Genomic DNA, 26,918 nt, shown 5'->3' on the forward strand with positions numbered 1-26,918 from the left:
TGTGATTGGAGAAATTTCATCAGGTATAGTTATGTGGTAGTATTCAAACCTCAATGGTGATGTAAAGGATGAGGATGAGTATTTTAGGGATGTCTGACCAATGCAAGTGAAGGATAGATATTGCAGTCTAGGGTATGATCGAAAGGATAGTTTGGTCATGTTACAATATGTTTTTAGAAGTTTATGGTCTTCAAGAATTGTGAGTTGATTGTTGAACATTAAGTGTAGTTAAGGGTGAATGCAATATTACCGAGAATCAGATAAGTTCATCAAGGACGAGTGAAGGAAATGATGCATAATCTTAAGTGTGGAAGAGTTTCTATGGATGTTATAAAGCATACTCAATATAAGTATTATTTTTGGACAAGTCCTTGTTAAATGGGTATAGAAAAGAAAACATAAGGATGAATTGTTTAGTAATAGTGTTTTGGACTCCGTGTAATCATCAGAGTAATTAGAAATTTTACGGAAAATAGAAGTATAGGGTAAGGTGGAGCAATCTAGTATAAAATTTTGGTAATCATAAGTGGCTTTTGGAGGCGTACGATTTCTAGGAGTAGAAACTGTATTAAATAATGGAAAGTTGTTACGGAAAAAGAATGATTCTTAGAGTTTAACAGGGTCATGGAAGTCTTAAATAGGGATCTATAAGGAGAATCACTTTCTTGTTATAGTAGGAATGAAAAGTTTTATGGAATCTTGTGATTAATAGTTTATGAGTGATGAGTTCTTTTAAAACATTAATGAATTATTTTGAGACTAGTGAGGTATGTTTAATGGTGATTTTCATGGGGCTAAAAGTGTCAAGTAAAAGTGTTTTGAAGGTTTATGATTTTAATTTTTTTCGTGAATACATTTCAAATTTGACATGCTAGAAATTTGATGCACAAAATAAGTAGAGTAAATGAATTTACAAGGAAACTAGGAGATAAGGTGAAATAATCATAACTTTATTTCGAATTTTTGAATTTTCGAGGACGAAAATTTTTTTGTGTTGGGGAGAATGTAAGACCCATAAAAATATATATATATATATATATATATATATATATATATATTTATTTATAGTAGTAAATTTTAGTATTTTATTAGTAATAATAATTTTAATGAATGGAAAAATGTAAATTTTGGATATAAAATTATAGTAATTTTAGAAGGAAAGGTTCAAATTTTTGGTAACTTATTTAGTAAATTTTTTAAATTGAATAGTAAAAAGTAAATAGTAAATAGTAAAAAGTGAATAGTAAAAATAAATTTTCAGCATTTGGATTTCTTAGCATGGAAGAAAGTAGTAGGTAGAAATTAGGATCAGATTTGGTGAGAAAATGATTGAAATATTATTTTTAAATAATATTAAAATAATAAATAATATTAAAATATTAATGAATAGTAAATTTTTTTTTACTATAAATAACCATGGGAGGGAAGATTATTCTGCACCAAGAGAAGAGAAATCAAGTGAGAGAAAGTTAGAGAGAAATTTTTAGTTGCAAGAAGGGTAGAGGTTCTGAAAGGTTTCGGAGAAATAAATTCAGAGCAAGAGACGTCTGGAATAGAGGTAGGGGAGCTAACTTTTCTATGCTTTTATATTATGATTTAGTATTTCTATGCTTTTATATTATGACTTAGTATTGTTTTATTACTATTCATATCTTGAAATTATGTATGAATACTGTTAATGCTTACTGTATGTTTATCTATATTGAAATTCGGTGTTAATATTATATGCTGTTGTTTTGAATCTGTAAATAAGAAATTTGTTAAAAACTAGTTGAGGAACACTTTGGCTAAGGAAAGATTTGGTACTTAAGTTGTCCATTGTGACGCACCTCTCTTTCCTGGAAGTCTACTCGACAAGTTTTTAACTTAAATCTTATTGAACAGATTTTGTACTATTAAAATATTGTGCAATATATCTTGTTGGAATGGAAATGTCTGATGAATTCATTTTTGTGGTAGATATGGAATTATGAATTATAATTGTGATAATTGCATTTTATTATACTGCATTTGAATTTATGCATCTGAACATGTTATGGGTAGTATGGGGAGATTTTGTAAGGGTATAATGTGAGTTGAGGAATATTAGTATGGTATGAGTCTTGTGGAGAGATTAAATAAATGTTATGGTATTTGTGTATATGTTGATGTTGAGGGTCCCGTAGTTGGAGGTTATCCTGATACTCTAATAATCATCTAGTCTCAAGTAGAGAGGGATGAATTATGTGGTGAGAGGAGCAGGAGGTCCTGGTCTATGTGCCGGTTTTGGACATAGTGAGGGGATTAACCTTGTGAATGGTATGAAGTATTTTGAAAGTGTATTTGTAAAAAGAAGTAGAAGTCATTACAAGTGCATAACCTCCCGTGACCGCTCATCAACGTATCATCCGGATGAGTGTTTATTGGGTATTGTGGTGTCTATTGGGTATTGTGAGACGAGTGTCTAATAGGAATTGTGGTATGAGGGTGTCGAACATAATTATTATATGATGTTTATATCAAGGTAATTATACATGTTTTATAAATGATTTGTTGCATGTTAGCTCACCCTACTTGTTTGTGTTTGTTTTGTTTGGGTATGTGCGATGATCGTATAATTCGTTATACGGGAGCAGATGAAGGAATGTCGTCTGATCCAATGCCAATGAAGAGAGAGACAGAAGAATAAGTTAGAAGAATTCGAATTATATTTATGAGTTTATAGTTGAAATCTGAGTTTAAAACATGTGTAGACATATATTAACTATAAATTTATAAGTGTGAGATTACGGGATATTACCGTAAATATAATGTTACAATATATAAATTATGAATTATCCAGCGTGAGATATTGGGATGTTACAAATCACATGGTTTAGAAGATCCAATAATAAGAAATATAATCTGTGAATGAGGATCTTTCTGCCACAGTTCGTGGTTGTAGAAACTAACATATTGTCTAAAAAAATTTAAGCATTAAATTTCTGAGATAAATAGACTATTTTACTTTCTTTTATGAAATGAATAAATGAAGTGATTTGTTAATGTAACTAAATATATATATATATATATATATATATATATATATATATATATATTTAAAGAAATTGTTAAAAATAAACATAATGCTTACCACTAAATGAAAAAGAACAAAATGGTATATGTAAAAATATATTCAAAATATAGAAATACATAAACCAGATCTTAACCGTTTAAAGCATGTTTTGCAAACAAATAACCTGTTATTATGACATAATATATTAATATAAATGAAGGTTTCATGTATTTATAAATTTAAAAATATGAAGATCTACTGAATGAAAACTTATCAGAAAGCAGAAACAAGAATATGGATAAGTAGAAAGTAAAAGAAAGGGAAGAAAAAAGAAAGAATATGAAAAAAAGAAAAAGATGAAAAGGAAGCGGCGAGAAAGAAAGGAAAGATGAGAGAAAACTGTGAGAGTCGTCTGTGAGTTTTAGGGTTTTAAGTAGAGTTTATATAGAGGAATAAGAGGCCCACTGTCTACTATTTATTATTCGTGTGGTGTCTATTCAATTATATGTGTGGTGTCTATTCAATTATATGTGTGGTTGTAAAAACTATATCATTATTTAATTACTTTTATTAAATAAAACCAATAATTTAATTTCTTAAAACATTAAAATAGACATAAAATCATAATATTGTAGAATATGCATCATAATATATGAAAAATTTGGTAAAATTGGTATAAATTAAATAAAATTTTATTTAATGAAAAAAATTATCCATTAGTCAAAGAAATGTTTCATACTAAGTTATATATTAATAAGATATATAAATTGAGGGTGGGTGACTAGTATAGTCAGCTTACTAAGTAAGAATGTAGAATTGTAACTTGTGAACAAGATATTAAAACACACATCCTAACAAAATTAATAAAGAAATCTATAAACATATTTTGCTGTCTAGATACTTTTCTATTTGATAGATTGGTCAATGAGTTGACATCTTCAAATCAATATTGAGTATAAAAATGCATTCAGGGATCAATTAGACGTTAGTTAGGGCGTCCAACGTATAATGATATATGATCTCGGTAAGACATTGTGTCTAATGTCTAACAGTGTTATATAACTTAAAAGATTTGTGTAAGTATGTGTATTTCGCTTACTATTTCTATGCACTCATTATTATAAGGTTTTCGAACACAGTTGGACGACAACTTCAGTTACCACAAAATATAATTTCAACTTCTTTTAACACAAATGTTTAATCATTGAGATGTTTTAGATGATTCTTTTTTCATTTGACCAATTATTTTCTTACATGGACACTTTTTAGCCTATTGTTTCTACAATAACCTCACTGATGTTTTCAAACAAAGTTTGGGGAGAACTTTGGCTCCCACCACATGTAATTTATGCTTCATTTAACACAAATGTTCGTTCATTGAATGATTTGAGTACGAAGTTCTTTCATTTTATCGATTATTTTCGTGCATATACAGAGTTTAGATTACTATTTTTGTGTGATTATTGAAACTTTCAAACATAGTCCGATGACAACTTCGATGACTACCATAGGTAATTTCTTCTTCCTTTAATACGAATGTATATGTTAATTGGATTCTTTAGATATGATTTTCTTTCATTTGATCGATTGTTTTCGGGCATAAGACAAGTTCTTTTAATGACAAGTTCTCTTTTCTCCCTCGCCAAACGTCAATTTTTTCCCTGTCCATTGTCAATGGACATCAATTTTGCTCAAGATCAAGGTAATTTGACGTTTGTTGTTACTCCAATGTCAAATTGATATCTCCAGCTAAGACATGAGAGGTTAGACTAATGTCAAAGGTTGAAAATAACTAAGGTCAAAACTCATTTTTGTATTAGTGTCAACATATATTCCATTCAACTTACCTAAATTTGAATGATTATTAAACCGTAAAATAACCTCCAACATCTAGACTTCCACATCAATACATATACTAAAGAAACGTCACCATAAGAATTTTTTTAAGAAATTTAAGGAATTATAAAGACAAATTAATTTTTATATGATATTATTTTAATTAAGCTGATTATATATTTTTTATCATTATATATATCTTATTTTATTAATGAATATTCAATTTAGTATGAAACATTTATAGAGACAAATTATTTATTATATGATATTATTTTAATTAAGCTGATTATATATTTTTTATCATCATATATACCTTATTTATTATATAATAATTGTTCATGTATTATGATGTATATTCTACAAGATTATAATTTTATATCTATTTTCATGTTTTAAGAAATTAAATAATTGATTTTATTTAACAAAAATAATAATAATTAAATAATGATAAAACTTTTAGAACTACAGACATAATTGAGGAGATAGTGGGCCTTATGTTAGGCTATTCGGCTATATAAAGGTAACCTAAAACCCTAAAGTCTCACGCCGCATCTCCTTCTCTTCATTATGTTTTCATTTTCGTATTTTGGTTCGAAGCCTAAAAGCCGAAAACTCTGTCAGATTGTAAGTTTTCATAAAATACGAGCATGTTCTTATTTTATTAATGTCCTTGTATATTCTGAATAAATTTTTACATATAGTTTGTGTACTTGTATAAGATTTTCTTTTTTCTTTTTCATTCTGAAGTAATAAGCATTATGTTTTTAACCATTTCTTTCAACATATATATCTAATTACATTAACAAATCACTTCATTTATTCATCTCACAAAAAAAAGTAAATTAGTCTATCAGAATTTAGAACTGAAATTATTTTAGACATTATGTTAGTTTATACAATCTTATTCACAAATTATATTTTCTATTGTTTAATCTTCTGTGATTTTGCTATCAGGTAAGAAGAGATCCAACAAATGCATGCATCAAAAATCAACGGGGGCTGATTTTATCTTTCACAGCAAAAACATTACATAATCATGGGGTTAGCATATAAAAACTACATTCTCTTCTGATCTACCTGTTTTAAAACTTGCAACATAGTAACTTATTAAGTTAAGTTAAATATATTTTTAATCTTTTAATTATATAAATAAAATTATTTTTTAATTTTAGATTAATATAATCTCTTGTCTTTAAAATTTAATTCTTTTATTCAAATTTTATTAATTTTATTTGAGGTTTCAAATGCATTTAACAAGTAAATCAATGAAAAAAGTTAAATATTATAAATAACTCAAATGTTATTATAAAAATAACTAAAAAATAATATTTATTATATTAAATTTAATTATCAATAAATTCTATTAGTAATAATTAAATAGTACAAACAAATTTTATTCTGCATGTGTAATGAGAAATTGATATGAAAAAGATCAATATTGTGATACCTAATAGGTAAAGGGGCAACTTGAACAGATATACTTTTAATCCTATCTTATATGATTTAAATTCAAAGAAATTTTGAGTATATATTTTTTGACAATTTTGTAATCATATCATAAAATTTTGACATTTTTGAGATATGTTTTTTATTATTTTTATTATTAGCAGATAACTTGTAATAATATTTTAGCTTTAAATAATTTGAATTTCATGTAATATTATTTCTTGTTGTTGTGCTTTCTCATCCAAAGTCAGCTATTCTTATATGATATTTTTATCTGATAGATAATATATATCTGTACAAATGTGTTTATTATATATAGATGTAAATGTTATAATTGTTTATAGTATATATGTACGTGAAAGATGAGTACTGTGCTACCTTATAACTGTGGGTAATGGGATAACGTTGAAAAAGATTTTATTAGTTTGAGGTTACATTTATTATTTTATTGTTAACAATAGGTTATAGTAATACTTAACAACGGTAAATAACATGAATTTAAAGAAAATGAACAATTTTTTCTTTTATTTTTTATATAACATAAGTTCTTTTTTATGATGTAAAGCAGTACTCTGGAGGAATTGTACAATGTAAATGGAAGAATTGTACAATGTAAAAAGATGGATAATACGTAAATACATAATGGAGAAAGCAAGTGAGTAATAGTTTGTTCATTGCTGTGATTATCTACATTTATCTTTGTTTCTTATGCTAATGTTAATGCTAATTAATTCTCTTTTCAGAAAACACGTTGAGGCTGCTACTTTAACACGTTGAGGCTGCTACTTTTCAATTGCTCGAGTGTCTATATTTTTATGTATTTTTTTACTAAATTTTCATATGTTTTTGTTTATTTTAATATGTATAAAGAGAACAAATGATATTATTCGAGAGTAAATGCAAAAGTAACGAAATCATGTTAAATGTATTATGATTTTATGGCTTTTAATCTCAAGATATATTTTTATCATGTTTCACGAACACCAAAGTTATTACTTTTCTTTCGATTTAACAATCTTAATTTAATTATTTCTTTAAGAGTGTAGATACAAAAAATCAGTAATTAATACCGCATTTGTTGCTCTGTTATGTGCCTGTCTCAATGCTTCATTAATAGATCATTTATTGTTTACATTGAAAATTTAAATAATTGAAATCTTTTTAGGAAATAAACACACAAGAACACGTCAGTCACTATAAAAATAAATATTGAATTTTATGAAAGTTTTTTTTTAATATTTTTGACGATTTTAACTTCCCAAAAATATAATTCCCACAGTTCTAAAAACCATTGAAAAAAAGGAACGTTACAAATGGTTACTTGAGGTTTTCCCGACCGCAACAATTTATGAAGGATTTGATAAAACTATCACTATTTGCAGAGGTTTACCACGCACAAATTGCCTTCATTGATAATATTTCCTATTATTCCATGTAATTTTGCAAATAAATAAGAAGAGATCCAAAAAATGCATCCACAGGAGTTTATGGCAAAGGTAAAAAGATTTATCATTTGACACAAAATGGCCTATTCAGATATTCAGCCGTGCATGGAAAAAACTATGTAGCTCTTTTTTTTTTTAAGGTGATGCTCTTCTTATCTTCTGCACAATGGCAGAACACATGTATGAAAACAGCAAAGATATGATAGCATTCTGCATACTGTGTCAGATGAAAGACATGCATTGGTTTCCATTTAACGAGGTAACACTTTAATGGAAGTATCTGAGGTAGGTCGAGACAGCATTCCAAGGCACCGAAAATTTAACCATCGGAATTCTCCTTCCTTCTGACAGCATTGGCTTTTTATTTTCAAAAATTCTCTGCCTTTCTCAAGAAACTTAGTAGAGCCCGCTATCTTAAACATGAAACTTTGGTGAAGAAAGTAAATGTAAGTTTGAATACGTTCTATCACTAAATTAATTAGATATCCATATGGCACACGTTTCAAAGTATATAACATTTTTTTAATTGTTAGTGCATCAAACAATTACATAAGACGATTACTGAAGTGTATTAGATGAGTAAGTTCTACTTGATACTTTTATTTTGCGTGAAAGATGAAATGTTTTATTAGATTAGCAGCAGCATTTCTTGATTTTTGATACATTGAGATAATATATACTTACATGCATTTTTTGGAATGGTTTAGAAGATGGAATAAGAGAAAATATAATCTCTCAATATCATTTCTCTACCATACTTACTCAAAACAGGAATAAAAGATAATGTCTGCTGGAGTTCCATTTCGAATTCCAACGTCTGCTCTTAGGAGACTCTCAGAATAGGTCTAATAAATAGAATTAAACCGGTTAAAGAGTAAAAAGCAAGTTTATAATGAAAATGAGAAAAAGAAATAACAGAGGTATAGATTTTAATATAATTTCCTTTAAATTTAAGTTATTTACAGCTGTTGTATCTCAGAAGTGAATTTGAATGTGAAGATTGCATGGCTGCCATTTGTATCCAAACACCATGAATCAGTTTCTGTCCTAGCAGTCCCTAACGTTATAACATTTTCTTGTGTCTGCATGTATCAGTTCTGCACACCTTAAAAAAGTGTCATATTTGCTTGGACTGTTGAATCTAACAATCAATTTGGCATTTATTGATAAAATGACAATAATCTGTTGTACCAATCAAACTCACTGTAATTAAAACAGCTTTAATATTTTGTACTGTTACAGTCTTCGACTAATAACCTAATTGAGCTTCTCAATGCTACAATATGTTAGTTTATTTAAAATAAATTATTAATTAATGTATCAGTTTATTGTTTAGATTTAATAATTGAAAATATGCGAGACAAAAGAAATGCCACACTTCAGTATTTCTTTAAAGTGTTGGATTTATAGATTTTTTTTTCACTTAAGTAATATATATATATATATATATATATATATATATATATATATATATATATATATATATATATATATATATATATATATATATATTAATATCTCTTTTCAACAATATATTATGTAGATTATTTTCATTAGACAAGATATGGCACATTGTTTAAGTCTAAGTATTAGTTTCAAAAATATACATTTGTATCCAAACACCATGATCACTTTCTGGCATTATCAGTCTTCAAATCCAAATTAAGTGATTTCATATTATTAAGGAAACAGTACACGTTTAATCAACTAGAAAAATTAATTAAAAAATATATAATTTTTTTACAGTTATTCAAAAACTATAAGTCAAGTTATATAAATAATTCTAAACAGAAACTATATATTTATTTAGAATAAGTTCCTTACATTATAACTACAAAAAAAGAACTAACTAAACTATAACATACTGTTCATCTCCGTCTTCATTGCTTTGGTCTCCTCCAATGAAATCTCACTTCTATTTGTTCACTCATTAAGTAATTATTTCAAATCATACAATAAACACAAACAACAGCACAAGAAAAATAATATCATATTATAAAAAAATCAACTCGTACAATTATAAAAATCATATAACATAATTTATTTTCAAACCAAATTAAACCTAAGCATACATATAAATTCTAGACTTCATTAATCCAGATAAATATATTAATGTCAGACTATGACAAGCTGTACACTTATAATGGTGGAACAATTGTCTCCTTCCCCCACCCCCTTCCCCCAACTTATAACACAAGATTAATCAGTCTATGGACAAAGAACATCATACCATAAATTAAGACTTCCTCTTACTCTTCACCACATAATCTCCTTCTCTATCTGAGATGGGGTGATTATTAGAGCGTCAGAATAACTTTCAATGCCGAGTCTCTACATCAATACATTATTCTACTTGAAACAACCATTAAGAATTTCATCTTAGATGCATAAATCATCATAATATTCAATATATATTACCAAATAATCATCAAAGTATTAAAACATTTCCATTCATAAATAGTAGAAGAAAAGTAAACAAAATAAACCAAACATGTGCCCTAACAACTTTTTTGTAGAGATAATCAATTATAACACCTAATAATCGATTATTCCAAAGAAAATTCATGCAAATATGACTTTCTGCCTAAAATAATCAATTATCAGGTAAGATAATCTATTATAGCTTTGAAGAAAGTATAAAATTCTAATTGAAATAATCGATTATCAAATAAGATAATCGATTATTCTTGTCAAGTTTTGATAACAACCTAATTTTTCTGAATTGGTTGCATCTAAGAATCATCCAAATGATCCAAATAACATCCTAAACACTATAATTGATTTAAAAACAAGTTGTAACTTAAATTGGATACCAATTTGGTTATTTGCCAAAGAAACAAGATTCAACTAATCAACCAATCAAAACACTAGAATTTTGAATTTCTTTTAAATTTTGTTTTGTTTTATTTAATCTACTCTTAATTAAGTGATGATTGATATTATCATCTTTTTATTAGGTTTATTTTTTTTGTTATTTTTATTATTGTTTTTTTAAATAATTAGAAGTTTATTAAGTAATTGTAGAAAAGATAAACATTTAGTTTTTTATTGATATTTTTATTATTATACTTTTTAAATAATTAAAAGTTTATTAAATAATTTTAAAAAAGATAAATATTTTACCTTTTATTATCGGTATTGTAAGTCTTTTTAAACTCCTTTTTTTTGTTTTTAATATACCATTTATATGCAAATTTAAATAAGTGTTAAGGGAGTTCTTAGACGGATTTGTTAAAAGTCAACTTTATTTAGCTTAACTTTATCTAATAATTGTTATTGCCTAAGACTATTATAGTGTATTAGATGAGTTAGTTCTAGATGATTGCACAGGGACAACAATCAACATACTCCCTTCACCAAAACATAAGAAAGTCATATCTAGCTTTACTAAAAAAAGCTTACCTTCCTTTCAAGTTTACAACATATCTTCCTTAAACCTTATTACAAGTATTATGTTTTTAACTTAGTTATCTCATGTTATATTTCTCTTTTGGATCCACAAGGGAAAATGATAATATTATTACGTGTAAAAATTTGAAAAATTTTAAAAATGTAAAACAGAACAAAAACAAATATCATTATTTTTCTTTTTTTTCTTATTCTTTATTTCTTTCTCACAACTACCAATAGATACTTAAGAATTAAGAATGACAATAAAAATGGATGATACATAAGCATACAAAAAAAATATATATAGAGTAAATTAAGTATTTTGATCTGCTTAACACACGTTATTGAGATTTTAAGGAGGACTGACCGCATAAGCAGATCAATATACATTTTCTATCAAATTTGTGCTTAAAAGTTCAAAAGTTATAAAAATATAAATATTCCTTATTTTTAAAAATAAAGACTTATAGAATTTATTATTTCTACGAGATTAAGTAAATGAAAACAACGTTATTAAAATCATACATCTTAATATTTCATTTAAATATTTTATTATTACGGTTTTTTTATAATTATATTAATATCATATATTTATATATACAAATGAATATATAATATTGATATGTATCACTTTAACTAACAATAATTAGAATTTCTTTTATTACATATTTCTTAAAACCTATTATTTATTTCATTATAAGAAAGCTTATAAATATTTATTAATTTTAGAGACAAGAAATAATTGATTATCATATTGATTAATTTAAATATTAATTTAAGACCTATTACTAATAGTCTTTAAAATAGTCACTATTATAAGTAAAAAATTATAAAAATTTAGATACTAATTCTTTTGATACTCAAAACCTTGATAATTAGTTATTAATTATAATTTTTTATTCATAATAGATATTATTGCAGAGACAAGTTATTTATAATTTATAAATTATTATTTATATTAGTTTATATGTTGACCAATTATTTTTTATTTCTAAAATTGATTGCTATTTAATATTTTTTTTGTAGTTTTTTACAAACACCAAAATTATTTTTATAGATATTTAGATAACTAATTTATTAATAATAATAAACAATCTCTTGAAGGTTTTCATATAAGGTTGTTCATATATATGCATATTGTACAATTTTATATCTATTTTCATTTTTTAAGAAATTAAGCTATTAATTTTAATGAACAAAAATATTTAAATAATAATAAAACTTTTACAACTACAGGCCTCATGTTGGGCTATATAAAGGTAACTTAAAACCCTAAAAGCTCACGCCTCATTCCCTCGCTTCCCTCGCTTCTCTCTCTTTCCTTTTTCACTCTCATATTTTGGTTGGAAGCCTAAAAACCGAAAGCTCCTATGTAAGACGGTAAGTTCTCATAAAATCTTTTTATTATTTTTTTAAGATAATTAAAAAATAATGTTAAATTTATATGAAACCTTAATTTATATTAATATATTATGTCATAGTATGGTATTGGTATCCGTTTGAAAAACATGAATCTAATTTTTTTTAAGCATTATGTTTATTTTTAACAATTTCTTTCAACATATATAATATTAAGAAATCACTTCATTTATTCATCTCACAAAAGAAATTTAGAACTTAAAATTTTTTAGATATTATGTTAGTTTATGCAATGAGCTGTGGCAGAAAGATCTTATTCACAAATTATATTTTCTATCATTTAATCTTCTGTGATTTTGATATCAGGTAAGAAGAGATCCAACAAATGCATGCATCAAAAATCAATGGCGGCGGCTAATCAAATAAACAATTTTATCTTTCACAGCAAAAACATTACAGGTTAGCATATAAAAACTACATTTCTCCTCAGATCTACCTGTTTTTAGAACATGCAATACTGTGCACAGTCACATAAATAATATATTAAATTAAATTAAATATATTTTTTATCTTTTAGATATAGATTTGATTTTTTTAATTTTAGATTGATTTAATCTTTCATATTTAAAACAGTATAAATTTAATTTTTTAATCAAATTTTATTAATTTTATTTGAGATTTCAAATTTATCAATTAACATTAAAAAATGTTAATCAGTATAAATAACTGAAATGTTATTATAAAATTAATTAAATAAAATTGAAAAAATAATTAATACTCATTATATAGTATTTAGTTATCAATATATTCTATTAGTATTAATTAAATAATATAGTACAATATTACGGACAAATTTTATTTTTTATTCAGTATGTGTGTTGATAAATTTGATATGAAAAAGATAACTACTGTGAAATAAACTTGAGCAGATATACTTTCAATCATATCAATGATTTTAATTTAAAGAAATTTTGAGTAAATATTTTTGACACTTTTGTAATCATAACATAAAGTTTTGACATTTTTGAGAATATTTTTTTATTTTTACTGTTAGCAGATAACTTATAATAATATCTTAGTTTTAAATAATTTGAATTTCATAGAATATTGATTTTTGTTGTTGTGCTTTCTAATCCAAAGTCAGCTATTGTTATATGATGAATTACATATCTTATTTAATAAAAATAATTAAATAATAAAAATAATTAAATAATATTTGGCTATATAAACTTAACCTAAGAAGTTGAAACCTGATATCCTCAGCGCTCATTTTTTTTCCGTCTCTTTTTCATTCTTTTGCAGGAAGCTCCTTTCTCAGCCGGTAAGTTGTCTATATTTTCATATTTTATGTCAAATTATTAAGTAAAATATATAAATAATTATATTTCAAATTTTTCTTTAATCTTATCAGTATTTTTTTTTCTTTCTAAACAACTAACAGTTTTTTTATTTCTTTCCACATAATTAAAATGAAATTATGTTAAATTTATAAACTTGAAACCTTAATTTATATTAATAAAATATTTCATTATTTTGAAATTCTCTTTAAACTCTATGATATTTATTTACAAATCATATTTATTTACTGTTATCCCATCCTTTAAAACCATGTTATTTTGCAGACATATAATGAATGAAACATCATTGTGGAGGAAGGAGAGGAAGAAAACAAGAGGTAGTATTACCATTTTGTTTATCAAAATTATTTTTTAACATATCTTGGAATTCAATATTTTGAACTGAATAAATTGTTCTGTGTAATTAGTATATTAAATTGCATGGATTATTTGATTGATTTGACACTGTACTTTATTTTCATTTTTCCTTGTTATTCAAATCTATTAACTATGGTCACATATGCATTGGTTGTTGAGATTTCATAGCTATTTTAATTTATTTAATAGTTTTTTTTATATTAATGTATGTGGTGGAAATATTTTGACTTACTGTCACATGTATTGATTAGATTTTATTATTAATCAAATTTAGGATTGATAATTAATTGAATCTAAATATGTATCTAATTGATTGTCTTTTTTAGTATTTGACATTCTACTGTGAAGGGATGAAAATCAATTATAACTAATATAAAAGTTAAAGTTTCATCCTTTCATAATATATCTTATAAAACTATGAGTACGCCTCATTAGTCACATGTTTTACATAATTCAATTTTAATATATCTGATTAATATATGAAATTTTATAAATTAAAATATTTCAACAATGAATGAAATATCAACAAAAATTATTAAAATGATAAAGATGAATATCAATCTTCACTATTGCATATAAAAAAATGTAAATTATATTTAAAATTAAAGAATTATACTGCTTATCAAGTGAATATTCGATCTTTCACAGTAAAGACAATACATAATGTAGAAAAATTCACCATATTAGCATCCAAGTTTAGTGCAACACAATAATCTAAGTAAGAATATATATATATATATATATATATATATATATATATATATATATATATATATATATATATATATATATAAACATTGCTTTTGTAAGAAATATTAAACAAATGTCATTAGACAAAATATCACTTAAAAAGAGATAAGTGTATTTGTCATAGTAATATTAATAAATTATTCAAAGAATTCAAACTTAACAGTTATAAAATAAACATTTCATTATCTCTTGCAGTGTCTTGGATCCTAATATAATAAGGTAATGAGATTTTGTATAATATGTAATGTCTTTGCTGTGAAAGATCAAATGTTTATTTCATTAGCAGCATAATATCATATAAGAAAATTCCATATGTATTTGATGTATATCAAATTTGACATTATTTTATTTATTCATATGAAAAAAGAAAGTAAAATAGCTAATTTCATATACTTATAAACAGTGCATGTTATTGTGCAAATAGATAAGAAGAGATGCAATATTATGGAGGAGATAGCAACTTAGTTGCATTATCATCATATTATTCACCAAAGTTATTTTTTAATATTGCTTAGTATATATGAGAAACTGACTTGTTTAATATTGTGAATTGATGTGTAGTTAGTAGATTAAGTTACATTTAAGTGTTAATTAATCTGACCATGTAACTTGTTCTTATTTTATGTTTTGTTGTTCTTGCAACCTATTCTTTATAGCTACTTGCATTAATGAAATTTGATAATCATTTTAATCAATTTAATACTTTTTTATATTAATATTATGGATTTTACTAGATATATTATTATTCATAGTTACATGTATTATTACATATATTAGTCCTTATTAATTGAATTTATTCAATAATTAATTGGATCCATTTACCTGACTAATGAATTGTATTTGTAATTTTGAAAATCTATTATTACTAATGTAATGCTTAAAAGTTCATCATTTTATAGTATATTTTACAAAATTAGAAGCAAAACCCATTAGTCAGATTTTTGGATTCAAATTATTGTAAAAAACATAACATAGTAGATGAATAAACATAATAGAAGTAGGCATGAATAGAATATGTTTCAAGAATAACAAAACTTGAAATAATGATATATTACACTCTCAAATGGATTAATGTATGAATGTCCTTTAATGAACTAATATCACAATGCAATTAACAAGGTGAGTTAGAATGTAAATTCTGACAGCAATTTTATGGAATTAACATGATCTGAAATTTGATGCAACATGGTGGCTTCAGCTTCCACAATTATGTCGTTTAGATGTTCGTTCAAAGAACTTACAATGTATTTATATGTATCTAACAATTTCAATGTATTCGGTTGTTATTTGTTTGCAACATGACGTGTAATAGTTTATATTTGATTAAATTATTAATAACAATATTATAGATGTGATTTATTATTTGTTTGCAACGTTTTATGTTTTATTCACAAAAGCATCCATGCATTGCTATCTCATCAGACACTGTCTTCTGGAAATAATTAAAAAATATTGTCCTTTTTCTATAATGAATTATAGTGAGTGAATACAAATGGCAGTCATGCAATGTTCAGATTCAAATTCATTGTGATTTTTAAACTGTTACCTGACGACCTTTGGGTGGTATTGATAGAACCTGCATTAAATGTAGTTTGGTTGTCCGTGTGACTCACTTTCAGGTTTTGCATTTTGAATTTTGGATGGAGTGCAATAAAGAAGAGGCCGTAAGGGCCAAGAAAATTGCTGAAAAGAGAATGCAAAACAAAGATTTCAACGCTTAAGGCTCAGCAGCTATATCCTGATTTATAGAATATTAATCAAATGTTTATTGTCTATGATGTGCATTGCTGCGTTTATCAGAAATTCTTTGGCAATGAGATGGACTGCTATAAAATTCTTCAAATTGAGCTGACGGCTGATTGGGATTCTTCCTACAGAACAGAAACTCATGACAGAATTCCAATGCCAAGTGATTTATTGGAAACGAAAAAAAAAAACATAATGAAAAGTTTGTTTAATCTAATTCCCTTCCTTCTGAATAAACTAGTTCTTTCTTTGTTAGCTTTTTATTTTCAGACAATTTCTCAGATTTCTGAATAAACTTGGTTGAGCCAGCTATCTTAAACTTGTAATAGCACAATTTACCTAATTCAGCATCTCAATGGTACATTAATGTGTTCATGTTGTTAGCCTTTGGTGAGGAAAGTAAATGCATGTTTGAATACGATAAGAGAGATTATGGGTCAATTTTAAATGCAAGATGGTTGAATCTTAGAATATGCAATTTGTCTTTTATGCATAAAACCTTAGATGTTTCCAAAGCTTGATGCTGATCTATTCAACGTTATACCAATCAAACTCACAAATATTTCATTTTCACGTGTGCATTCACAAAGCATGCATTTAGTAACTTTTACGAGTCAAAGAAAGTGAATGTTTACTTTGATCAAAATCTCATTTTACTATGATCTATTTAACTAAGTATAAACCGAATTATAGAAGAGATTAGTGGAAAACATATTTTCCTTCACCTCATACTATTCTACATATTTTCAAAAAGAAAAACAATTAAGGAACCGTTCAAGTCAAAGAAACCAGTGATTTAAGTATAATATATACATTTGTCGTATTAATATTATTACGATTAATAATATTATTTGTTATATATATATATATATATTCCCAAGAAACATTATTAATTAATTCTATTATTTTCTTAGCTATATATTTCTGTTATTGTTAAAAATTTATAAGTAATTCGTAATACAAAACAACTTTACACCTTATTTACAATAACATTATACACTTCTTTTTAAGATGAATACATGATAAACTATTATTTTTAATCTACTATCCTCAACGTTGATAAACCAATACAAATTATATTAAGATTAAAAATAAATTTTATTTAACGCCACATCCAGCATAACAGGTTCATAGGCTAAAATCCTCTTTTAGGATTTACTGGATGGTTATCAAACCTTAGTCTATTGGGTTTGATACAATATATGAAGGCATAGCCCGTATTTTCTTCGATAAAATTCTCCTACTGAATTATCTAAGGGCTTATTTTCTACTGTAATTTTTTTTTCTACAAATAATCTGATTCAGAAGTATCTTGTAATACTACTTTTTCTATCAGAAAAAAAGTTCCCTTTATCTCGGTTTGCTTATTCCAGCTCCCAGTGCCATGAAATCTCTCCACCTAAAAGAAAGTTACACCATATATATTATTACAACTTACATGCTAACAGTAAAAAAAAAATATCTTTGAAAAATGTCAAAATTTTATGATATTATTACAAAAGTGTCAAAAATATATACTCAAATTTTCTTTAAATTTAAATCATATAAGATATGATTAAAAGAATATATGCTCAAGTTTCCCTTTATCTAAAAATATATTTAACTTAATTTAATATATTATTTATGTGACTGTCCACAATGTTGCATGCAGTAGATCTGAAAGAACAATATAGTTTTTATATACTAACCTGATCATTATGTAATGTTTTTGCTGTGAAAGATAAAATCTTTATTTGATTAGCAGTCGCCATTGATTTTGATGCATGCATTTGTTGGATCTCTTCTTACCTGATAGCAAAATCACAGAAGATTAAATTTGTGAATAAGATTTTTCTGCCATCAGTATAAACTAACATAATGTCTAAAAAATGTTTAAGTTCTAAATTTCTGAGATAGATAGACTATTTTACTTTCATTTCTGAGATGAATAAATGAAGTGATTTGTTAATGTAGTTAGATATATATGTCAAAAGAAATGGTTAAAAATAAACATAATGCTTATTATTAAATGAATTGTTGTGGTCTCTCTAGATGATGTGAAGTCTGCATAAAATATAATAAACAATAGAGCTGATGGTGGTTGGAGAGAGTAATTGAAATCAAGTGATAGAAAAGCTACAAAGAAAATGGTAACTTATTTCAATTTTGACAATGTTTTATGTAGGGTTTCCATGTTTGGTGGGGAAGATATCTAAATCTTCATCTAACTCATCAAGAATATAATTTGGCTTCTTTATACTAGATCTTTCACCCAGCCGATCAGCAAAACTATATACATTATGCTATGATAGAATTTTCTCATAAGCAAGCAGAAACAACACCAGAAAACTTTTTGTATCAACCAACAAAAACTTACAAATAGTATATCAAAAACTGTTAAACTTCTTCTACATTTATCATCAATCAAGGAAATAAATTGAAAATTTTAGGGAAGAAGCAACTTACAGTATGAGTTGAATTTAATTATTCCTTTACAAAATTAAAAAACCTTTTCAATGACGTACATATATACTATAAACAATTATAACATTTACATCTATATATAATAAACTCATTTGTACAAATATATATTATCTATCAGATAAAAAATATCATATAAGAATAGCTGACTTTGGAAGAGAAAGCACAACAACAAGAAATAATATTACATGAAATTCAAATTATTTAAAGCTAAAATATTATTACAAGTTATCTGCTAATAATAAAAATAATAAAAATAATAAAAAACATATCTCAAAAATGTCAAAATTTTATGATATGATTACAAAATTGTCAAAAATATATACTCAAAATTTCTTTGAATTTAAATCATATAAGATAGGATTAAAAGTATATCTGTTCAAGTTGCCCCTTTACCTATTAGGTATCACAATATTGATCTTTTTCATATCAATTTCTCATTACACATGCAGAATAAAATTTGTTTGTACTATTTAATTATTACTAATAGAATTTATTGATAATTAAATTTAATATAATAAGTTTATTTTTTAGTTATTTTTATAATAACATTTGAGTTATTTATAATATTTAACTTTTTTCATCGATTTACTTGTTAAATGCATTTGAAACCTCAAATAAAATTAATAAAATTTGAATAAAAGAATTAAATTTTAAAGACAAGAGATTATATTAATCTAAAATTAAAAAATAATTTTATTTATATAATTAAAAGATTAAAAATATATTTAAATTAAACTTAATACATTACTATGTTGCAAGTTTTAAAACAGGTAGATCAGAAGAGAATGTAGTTTTTATATGCTAACCCCATGATTATGTAATGTTTTTGCTGTGAAAGATAAAATCAGCCCCCGTTGATTTTTGATGCATGCATTTGTTGGATCTCTTCTTACCTGATAGCAAAATCACAGAAGATTAAACAATAGAAAATATAATTTGTGAATAAGATTGTATAAACTAACATAATGTCTAAAAAATTTGAAGTTCTAAATTCTGAGATAGATAGACTATTTTACTTTCTTTTGTGAGATGAATAAATGAAGTGATTTGTTAATGTAATTAGATATATATATGTTAAAAGAAATGGTTAAAAACATAATGCTTATTACTTCAGAATGAAAAAGAAAAAAGAAAATCTTATACAAGAACACAAACTATATGTAAAAATTTATTCAGAATATACAAGAACACTCAAAAAATAAGTATGTATTTTATGAAAACTTACAGTCTACAGAGGAGTTTTCAGCTTTTGGGCTTCCAATTCCAAAATATGAAAATGAAGACATAATAAAGGGAAGGAGACCCGGCGTGAGACTTTAAGGTTTTAGGTTACCTTTATATAGCCGAACATGAGGCCCACTATCTCCTCAATTATGTCTGTAGTTCTAAAAGTTTTATCATTATTTAATTATTATTATTTTGGTTAAATAAAAGCAATTATTTAATTTCTGTAAACATGAAAATAGATATAAAATCATAATCTTGTAGAATATACATCATAATATATGAACAACTTATAAAATTAGTATAAATTAAATTTTATTCAATAAGAAAATGATTAATTTAGTCAAATAAATGTTTCATACTAAATTGAATATTCATTAATAAAATAAGATATATATAATCATAAAAAAAATATAATCAGCTTAATTAAAATAATATGATATAATAAATAATTTGTCTCTCCTTGAATTTCTTAAAGAAATTCTTATGGTGATGTTTCTTTAATGTATATATTGATGTAGAAGTCTAGATGTTGGAGGTTATTTTGCGGTTTAATAATCATTCAAATTTAGGTAAGTAGAATGGAATACATGTTGACACTAATACAAAAACGAGTTTTGACCTTAGTTATTTTCGACCTTTGACATTGGAGTAACAAAAAACGTCAAATTACCTTGAGCAAAATTGATGTTCATTGACAATGGACAGAGAGCAAAATTCACTTTTGGCGAGGAAGAAAAGAGAATTTGTCATTAAAAGAACTTGTCCTGTGCCATAAAACAATCGATCAAATGAAAGAAAATCATATCCAAAAAATCCAATTAACATATACATTCGTGTTAAAGGAAGAAGAAATTACCTATGGTAGTCATCGAAGTTGTCATCTAAGTATGTTCGAAAGCTTCAATAATCACGCAAAAATAGTAATCTAAACTGTGTTTATGCACGAAAATAATCGATCAAATGAAAGAATTTCATACTCAAATCCTTCAATGAACGAACATGTGTTAAATGAAGCATAAATTACATGTGGTTATAGCCAAAGTTGTCCCCAAACTTTGTTTGAAAGCATCAATGAGGTTGTAGAAACAATAGCTAAAATGTGTCCATGTAAGAAAATAATTGGTCAAATGAAAAAAAAGTTATATCTAAAACATCCAATGATTAAACTTTTGTGTTAAAAGAAGTTGAAATTATATTTTGGGTAGCTGAAGTTGTCAACTGTGTTCGAAAATCTATGATAATGAGTGCATAGAAATAGTAAGCCAAATGCACATACTTACACAAATCTTTTAAGTTATATAACACTATTAGACATTAGACACATTGTCTGACCGAAATCATATATCATTATACGTTGGACGCCCTAACTAGGTAACGTCTAATGGATCCCGAATGCATTTTTATACTCAATATGATACGAAGATGTCAATCCATTGACCAATTTATCAAATAAAAAAGTATCTAGACAGCAAAATGTGTTTATAGATTTCTTTCTTAATTTTGTTAGGATGTTTTAATATTTTGTTCACAAGTTACAATTCTACATTATTACTAACTTCTCTTAAATTTAAAAAAAAAAACTTAACATCAAATGACTTCTTAGGAAAAAAAATATCATTAATAGTGATAAAGGATTTTTTATTGTAAAAGACATACTTTTATTATTTAGTATTTTTAGTTTGGATTATATTAAATATAACAGCTTTATTTAATAAAATTGAAAAAAAATCAGTAATTAAAATAATAATAAATCCTTAAAAAATAATTATCGATTTGATTTTTAATTGTTTTTAGATTCAAATATTTCATATTCTCTTTTTTAATTGTCTTTAAAGCTAGCTTTACTTAGTAATTATACTCGTCTCCCTCAATTTATATATCTTATTAATATATAACTTAGTATGAAACATTTATAATATTTGACTAATTGATAATTTTTTCATTAAATAAAATTTTATTTCATTTATACCAATTTTACCAAGTTGTTCATATATTATGATGCATATTCTACAATATTATCATTTTATGTCTATTTTAATGTTTTAAGAAATTAAATTATTGGTTTTATTTAATAAAAGTAATTAAATAATGATAGAATTTTTACAACCACACATATAATTGAATAGACACCACACGAATAATTAAATAGTAGACAGTGGGCCTCTTATTCCTCTATATAAACTCCACCTAAAACCCTAAAATTCACACACGACTCTCACAGTTTTCTCTCATCTTTCCTTTCTTTCTCGCCGCTTCCTTTTCATCTTTTTCTTTTTTTCATATCCTTTCTTTTTTTTCTTCCTTTCTTTTACTTTCTACTTATCCATATTCTTGTTTCTGCTTTCTGATAAGTTTTCATAGAGTAGATCTTCATATTTTTAAATTTATAAATACATGAAACCTTAATTTATATTAATATATTATGTTTGAAAAACATGCTTTAAACTGTTAAGATCTGGTTTATGTATTTCTATATTTTGAATATATTTTTACATATACAATTTTGTTCTTTTTCATTCAGTGGTAAGCATTATGTTTATTTTTAACAATTTCTTTCAATATATATATTTAGTTACATTAACAAATCACTTCATTTATTCATTTCTTTCATACAAGAAAGTAAAATAGTCTATCTATCTCAGAAATTTAATGCTTAAATTTTTTTAGACATTATGTTAGTTTCTACAACCACGAACTGTGGCAGAAATCCTCATTCACAGATTATATTTCTTATTATTGGATCTTCTAAACAATGTGATTTTGCAAGGGATAAAGAAATCCAACAAATGCATACAAGTATATTATTTACAAATCATATTTATTTACTCTCATTAAGTTATAAATATCATTTTGAAACTCAATTTAAATTATATAATATTTATTTACAAGTCATATTTATTTACTGTTATCTCATCCTTTAAACCATGCTATTTTGCAGCAAGATAATGGATGGAACACCATTGTGAGGAAAGGAAATGGTTATATCAGGTATTATCAGCATTTTTTTTTATCAAAATTATTTTTTTACATTTTCACTTGTTATTCAAATATATTAACTATGTTTACATTGTTGAGATTTGTGTTATTTTAATTTATTTAATAGTTTTTTTTATATTAATGTATTTGGTGAAATATTTTGATTTATTATCACATGTATTGATTAGATTTTATTATTAATCAAATTTAAGGATTAATAATTAATGAAATCAAAATATGTAACTAATGGATTGTCTTTGTAGTATTTGAAATCCTATTGTGAAAGGATGAAAATCTATTATAACTAATATAAAAGTTAAAGTTTCATCATTTCATAATATATTTTATAAACTATGAGTACAAGCCATTAGTCACATGTTTAATATAATTAAATTTTAATATATGTGATTAATATATGATATTTTATAAATTAAAATATTTCAACCGATACCATAAATTAATGAAATATCAAGAAAAAGTATTAAGATAATTAAGAACATTATCAATCTTCACTGTTATATATAAAAATTTATATTATATCTAAAATCAAAGAATTATGCTGCTAATCAAGTGAATATTCGATCTTTCACATTAAAGACAATACATAATGTAGAAAAACTCATCATGTTAGCATCCAAGTTTAATGCAACACATCTAAGTAAGAAAATATATAAAAGCGTTAAGCAAGAAATATTAAACAATGTCATTAAACATTATCTGTTGCAGTGACTTGGATGCTAATATAATAAGGTAGTGAGATTTTGTATAATATGTAATGTCTTTGCTGTGAAAGATCAAATGTATATTTTATTAGCAGCATAATATCATATAAGAATATTCCAAATTTATTTTATGTATATCAAATTTGGCATTATCTTATTTATTCATAAAAGAGCTAATTTCATGTACTTATAAATAGTTATTGTGCAAATAGATAAGAAGAGATGCAATATTGTGGAGGAGATAGCAACTTAGTTGCATTTTCATCATATGATTCACCAAAGTTATTTTTTAACAGTGCTTAGTATATATGAGAAACTCACTTTGTTTAATATTGTGAATTGATTAAGTTTTTCTGTGTAGTTAGTACATTAAGTTCCATGAATGTGTTAAATAATTTGAGAGTGTAATTTGTTGTTATTTTATGTTTTGTTGTTCTTGCAACCTATTCTTTACAGCTACTTGTATTAATGAAATTTGATAATTATTTTAATCAATTTAATACTTTTTTATATTAATACTATGGATTTTGTTAGATATATTAATTGGATCCATTTACCTTACTAATGAATAGAATAGGTTTCCAGAATAACAAAACTTGAAATAATGATACATTACACTCTCAAATGGATTAATGAATGAATGTCCTTTAATGCACTAATATTAGAATGCAATTAACAAGGTGAGTTAGAATGTAAATTATTACAGCAATTTGATTGAAAGATGATCTAAGAGCACACTCTCCTTCAAGATTGGATCTGAAATCTGATGCGACATGCTGGCTTCAGCTTCCTCAATTATGTCGTTTAGATGTTCATTCAAAGAACTCAATGGCTGCAATGTAATGTATTTATATGTATTCGGTTGTTATTTGTTAGTAACATGACGTGTAATAGTTTATATTTGATTAAATTATTAATAACAATATTATAGATGTGATTTATTATTTGTTTGCAACGTTTTATGTTTTATTGACAAAAGCATCCATGCATTGCTATCTCATCAGACACTGTCTTCTGGAAATAATTAAAAAATATTGTCCTTTTCTATAATGAATTATAGTCAGGGAATACAAATGGCAGCCATGCAATGTTGAGATTCAAATTCATTAATGTGCGTTACAGCCTTTTAACGTTTTATACATAAAAGCCAAAGTGTAAATAACTTTAATTATCTTAAAATCTATACCACTGCTGTTTCTTCGCTTATTGCAATTATTTCTCTGTGGTTTTCAAAAGTGTTCTGTGGTTATAAATACATCCAACATTCACCTAACACAATCAAAACACTTAGAATTTTCATCCTTATTCATATTTTTTCTTTCAACAGATAAACATTTGGTTGAAGTTCAATCCCTGAGGTTTGCTCTTTCATCTTACACGAGTGAATTTATTTCTGATGCCTTTAGTTTATGCTTCTTTTGCTTTTGTGAAAGTTTCTTCCTTTCATTTTCAAAAATACTTGTTGGGATTCCCTTCCCTACATGGATACATTTTCATATATCAGATTAAACTTCAATTATTCAACTTACAAAATCTGTTATCAACTTGATTTGTGTTACCGTTATCCAGTCAGAATGAATGACTTCAACATTTCTTACTGTGATTGGTTATGCAAAAAAAATACGAAGCTCATGTGCAGTCTGAATATAGAGTGTGAATTTCATGTGTTTTTTTCTTTATTTTCTGTTGTATTTTTTGTTCAGTTTCAAGATATGTTTATCGTGTTCCTAAGTTAATAATATTAATAATTTGTTGCTTATTGTGATAGAATTAAACATACACAATTTTCATTATGATTAATATCTGGATGTAAAATTGATAACTTGCACAGAGAGATGTTATTCAGAAATAATATTTCCTATATTTGTGATTTTACAGACAGGTAAGAAAAAATCCAAGAAATGGATGCAAGTATGTTATCTCGATGCATCAAAATCAAGAGATGAAGCTGCTAATCAAATCAACTATCTGATCTTTCACAGTAAAGACATTACAAATGGCAGCCATGCAATGCTTAGATTCAAATTCATTACTGTGCATTACAACCTTCTGAGATGCCACTTTATTTATTTGTTCTCATTTTTCATTAAAAACTTGTTTTTACATTTTAACTGGTTTAATGCTATTAATTAGGTAGAGAAAGGATATTGAGAAATTATATTTTCTCTTATTCCATCTTGTAAACCATTCCAACAAATGCATGTAAGTATATGTTATCTCAATGTATCAAAAATCAAGAAATGTTGCTGCTAATCTAATAAAAGATTTCATCTTTCACAGCAAAATCATTACAGTATAATCAGGTTAGCATCTCAAAAATACTTGAACATATAAATGCTGCTCAGATCTATCTGTTTTACTTATTATATTAGCTAAAAGAAATTGGAAAAAAAGGTTTTGTGTTTCTTAATGATATTTACTTACCCGTAAATACTAATAAGAATAACTAAATAATATTGTAGAATATTACAGACAATTTTTGTTCTCGCATGTGTGTTGAGAAATTTGATATTAAAAAAATAGTATTGAGATACCTAAACTGTTTTATAATGTTTTAAAAGGAAAATATAATGTAAAGTCGAAAGGAATATTTGTTTTACTAAAACTAGATATGTTTTTCTTATGGTCGTCGATAATTATCGAAGAACAAATCCTAAATCGAAGAAAAAAGTTGACAGTAATTACCACAAAAATCTGTCGGTAATTATGGAAGAAAAAAGTCATCTGTAAGTCCGTCGGTAAATATCTCGATCTGGTTCATCTTCTTTCTCTTTCTCCTTCTTCTATTTTCTTAGATTTTATTTTTTTT

At 25.3% G+C, this 26,918-nt stretch overlaps 3 long non-coding RNA genes across 4 annotated transcripts; all 3 read left to right on the forward strand.

Moving 5' to 3' along the window:
- The first annotated feature begins 5,419 nt into the window (after positions 1 to 5,419).
- LOC148198959 (uncharacterized) lies at positions 5,420 to 7,247 on the forward strand. The gene is made up of 4 exons (XR_015785556.1): positions 5,420 to 5,494; positions 5,825 to 5,911; positions 6,885 to 6,971; positions 7,060 to 7,247. It is a non-coding gene; the product is annotated as an uncharacterized LOC148198959 (long non-coding RNA).
- A 5,197-nt stretch (positions 7,248 to 12,444) lies between these two features.
- Positions 12,445 to 17,065, forward strand: LOC148198960 (uncharacterized). The gene is made up of 5 exons (XR_015785634.1): positions 12,445 to 12,531; positions 12,877 to 12,969; positions 13,813 to 13,831; positions 14,133 to 14,185; positions 16,595 to 17,065. It is a non-coding gene; the product is annotated as an uncharacterized LOC148198960 (long non-coding RNA).
- A 5,560-nt stretch (positions 17,066 to 22,625) lies between these two features.
- Positions 22,626 to 26,394, forward strand: LOC148198961 (uncharacterized). 2 transcript variants are annotated; one of them, XR_015786198.1, is made up of 4 exons: positions 22,626 to 23,399; positions 24,816 to 24,948; positions 25,437 to 25,467; positions 25,988 to 26,394. It is a non-coding gene; the product is annotated as an uncharacterized LOC148198961 (long non-coding RNA). The 2 variants fall into 2 exon arrangements; XR_015786197.1 differs by lacking the exon at positions 22,626 to 23,399 and having other exon boundaries at positions 23,668 to 24,948.
- Positions 26,395 to 26,918: the final 524 nt, after the last annotated feature.

The sequence above is a fragment of the Vigna umbellata genome, chromosome 4 (assembly GCF_029865625.1).
Source record: "Vigna umbellata cultivar VRB3 chromosome 4, Vumbellata_1.0, whole genome shotgun sequence".
Lineage (NCBI taxonomy): Eukaryota > Viridiplantae > Streptophyta > Magnoliopsida > Fabales > Fabaceae > Vigna > Vigna umbellata.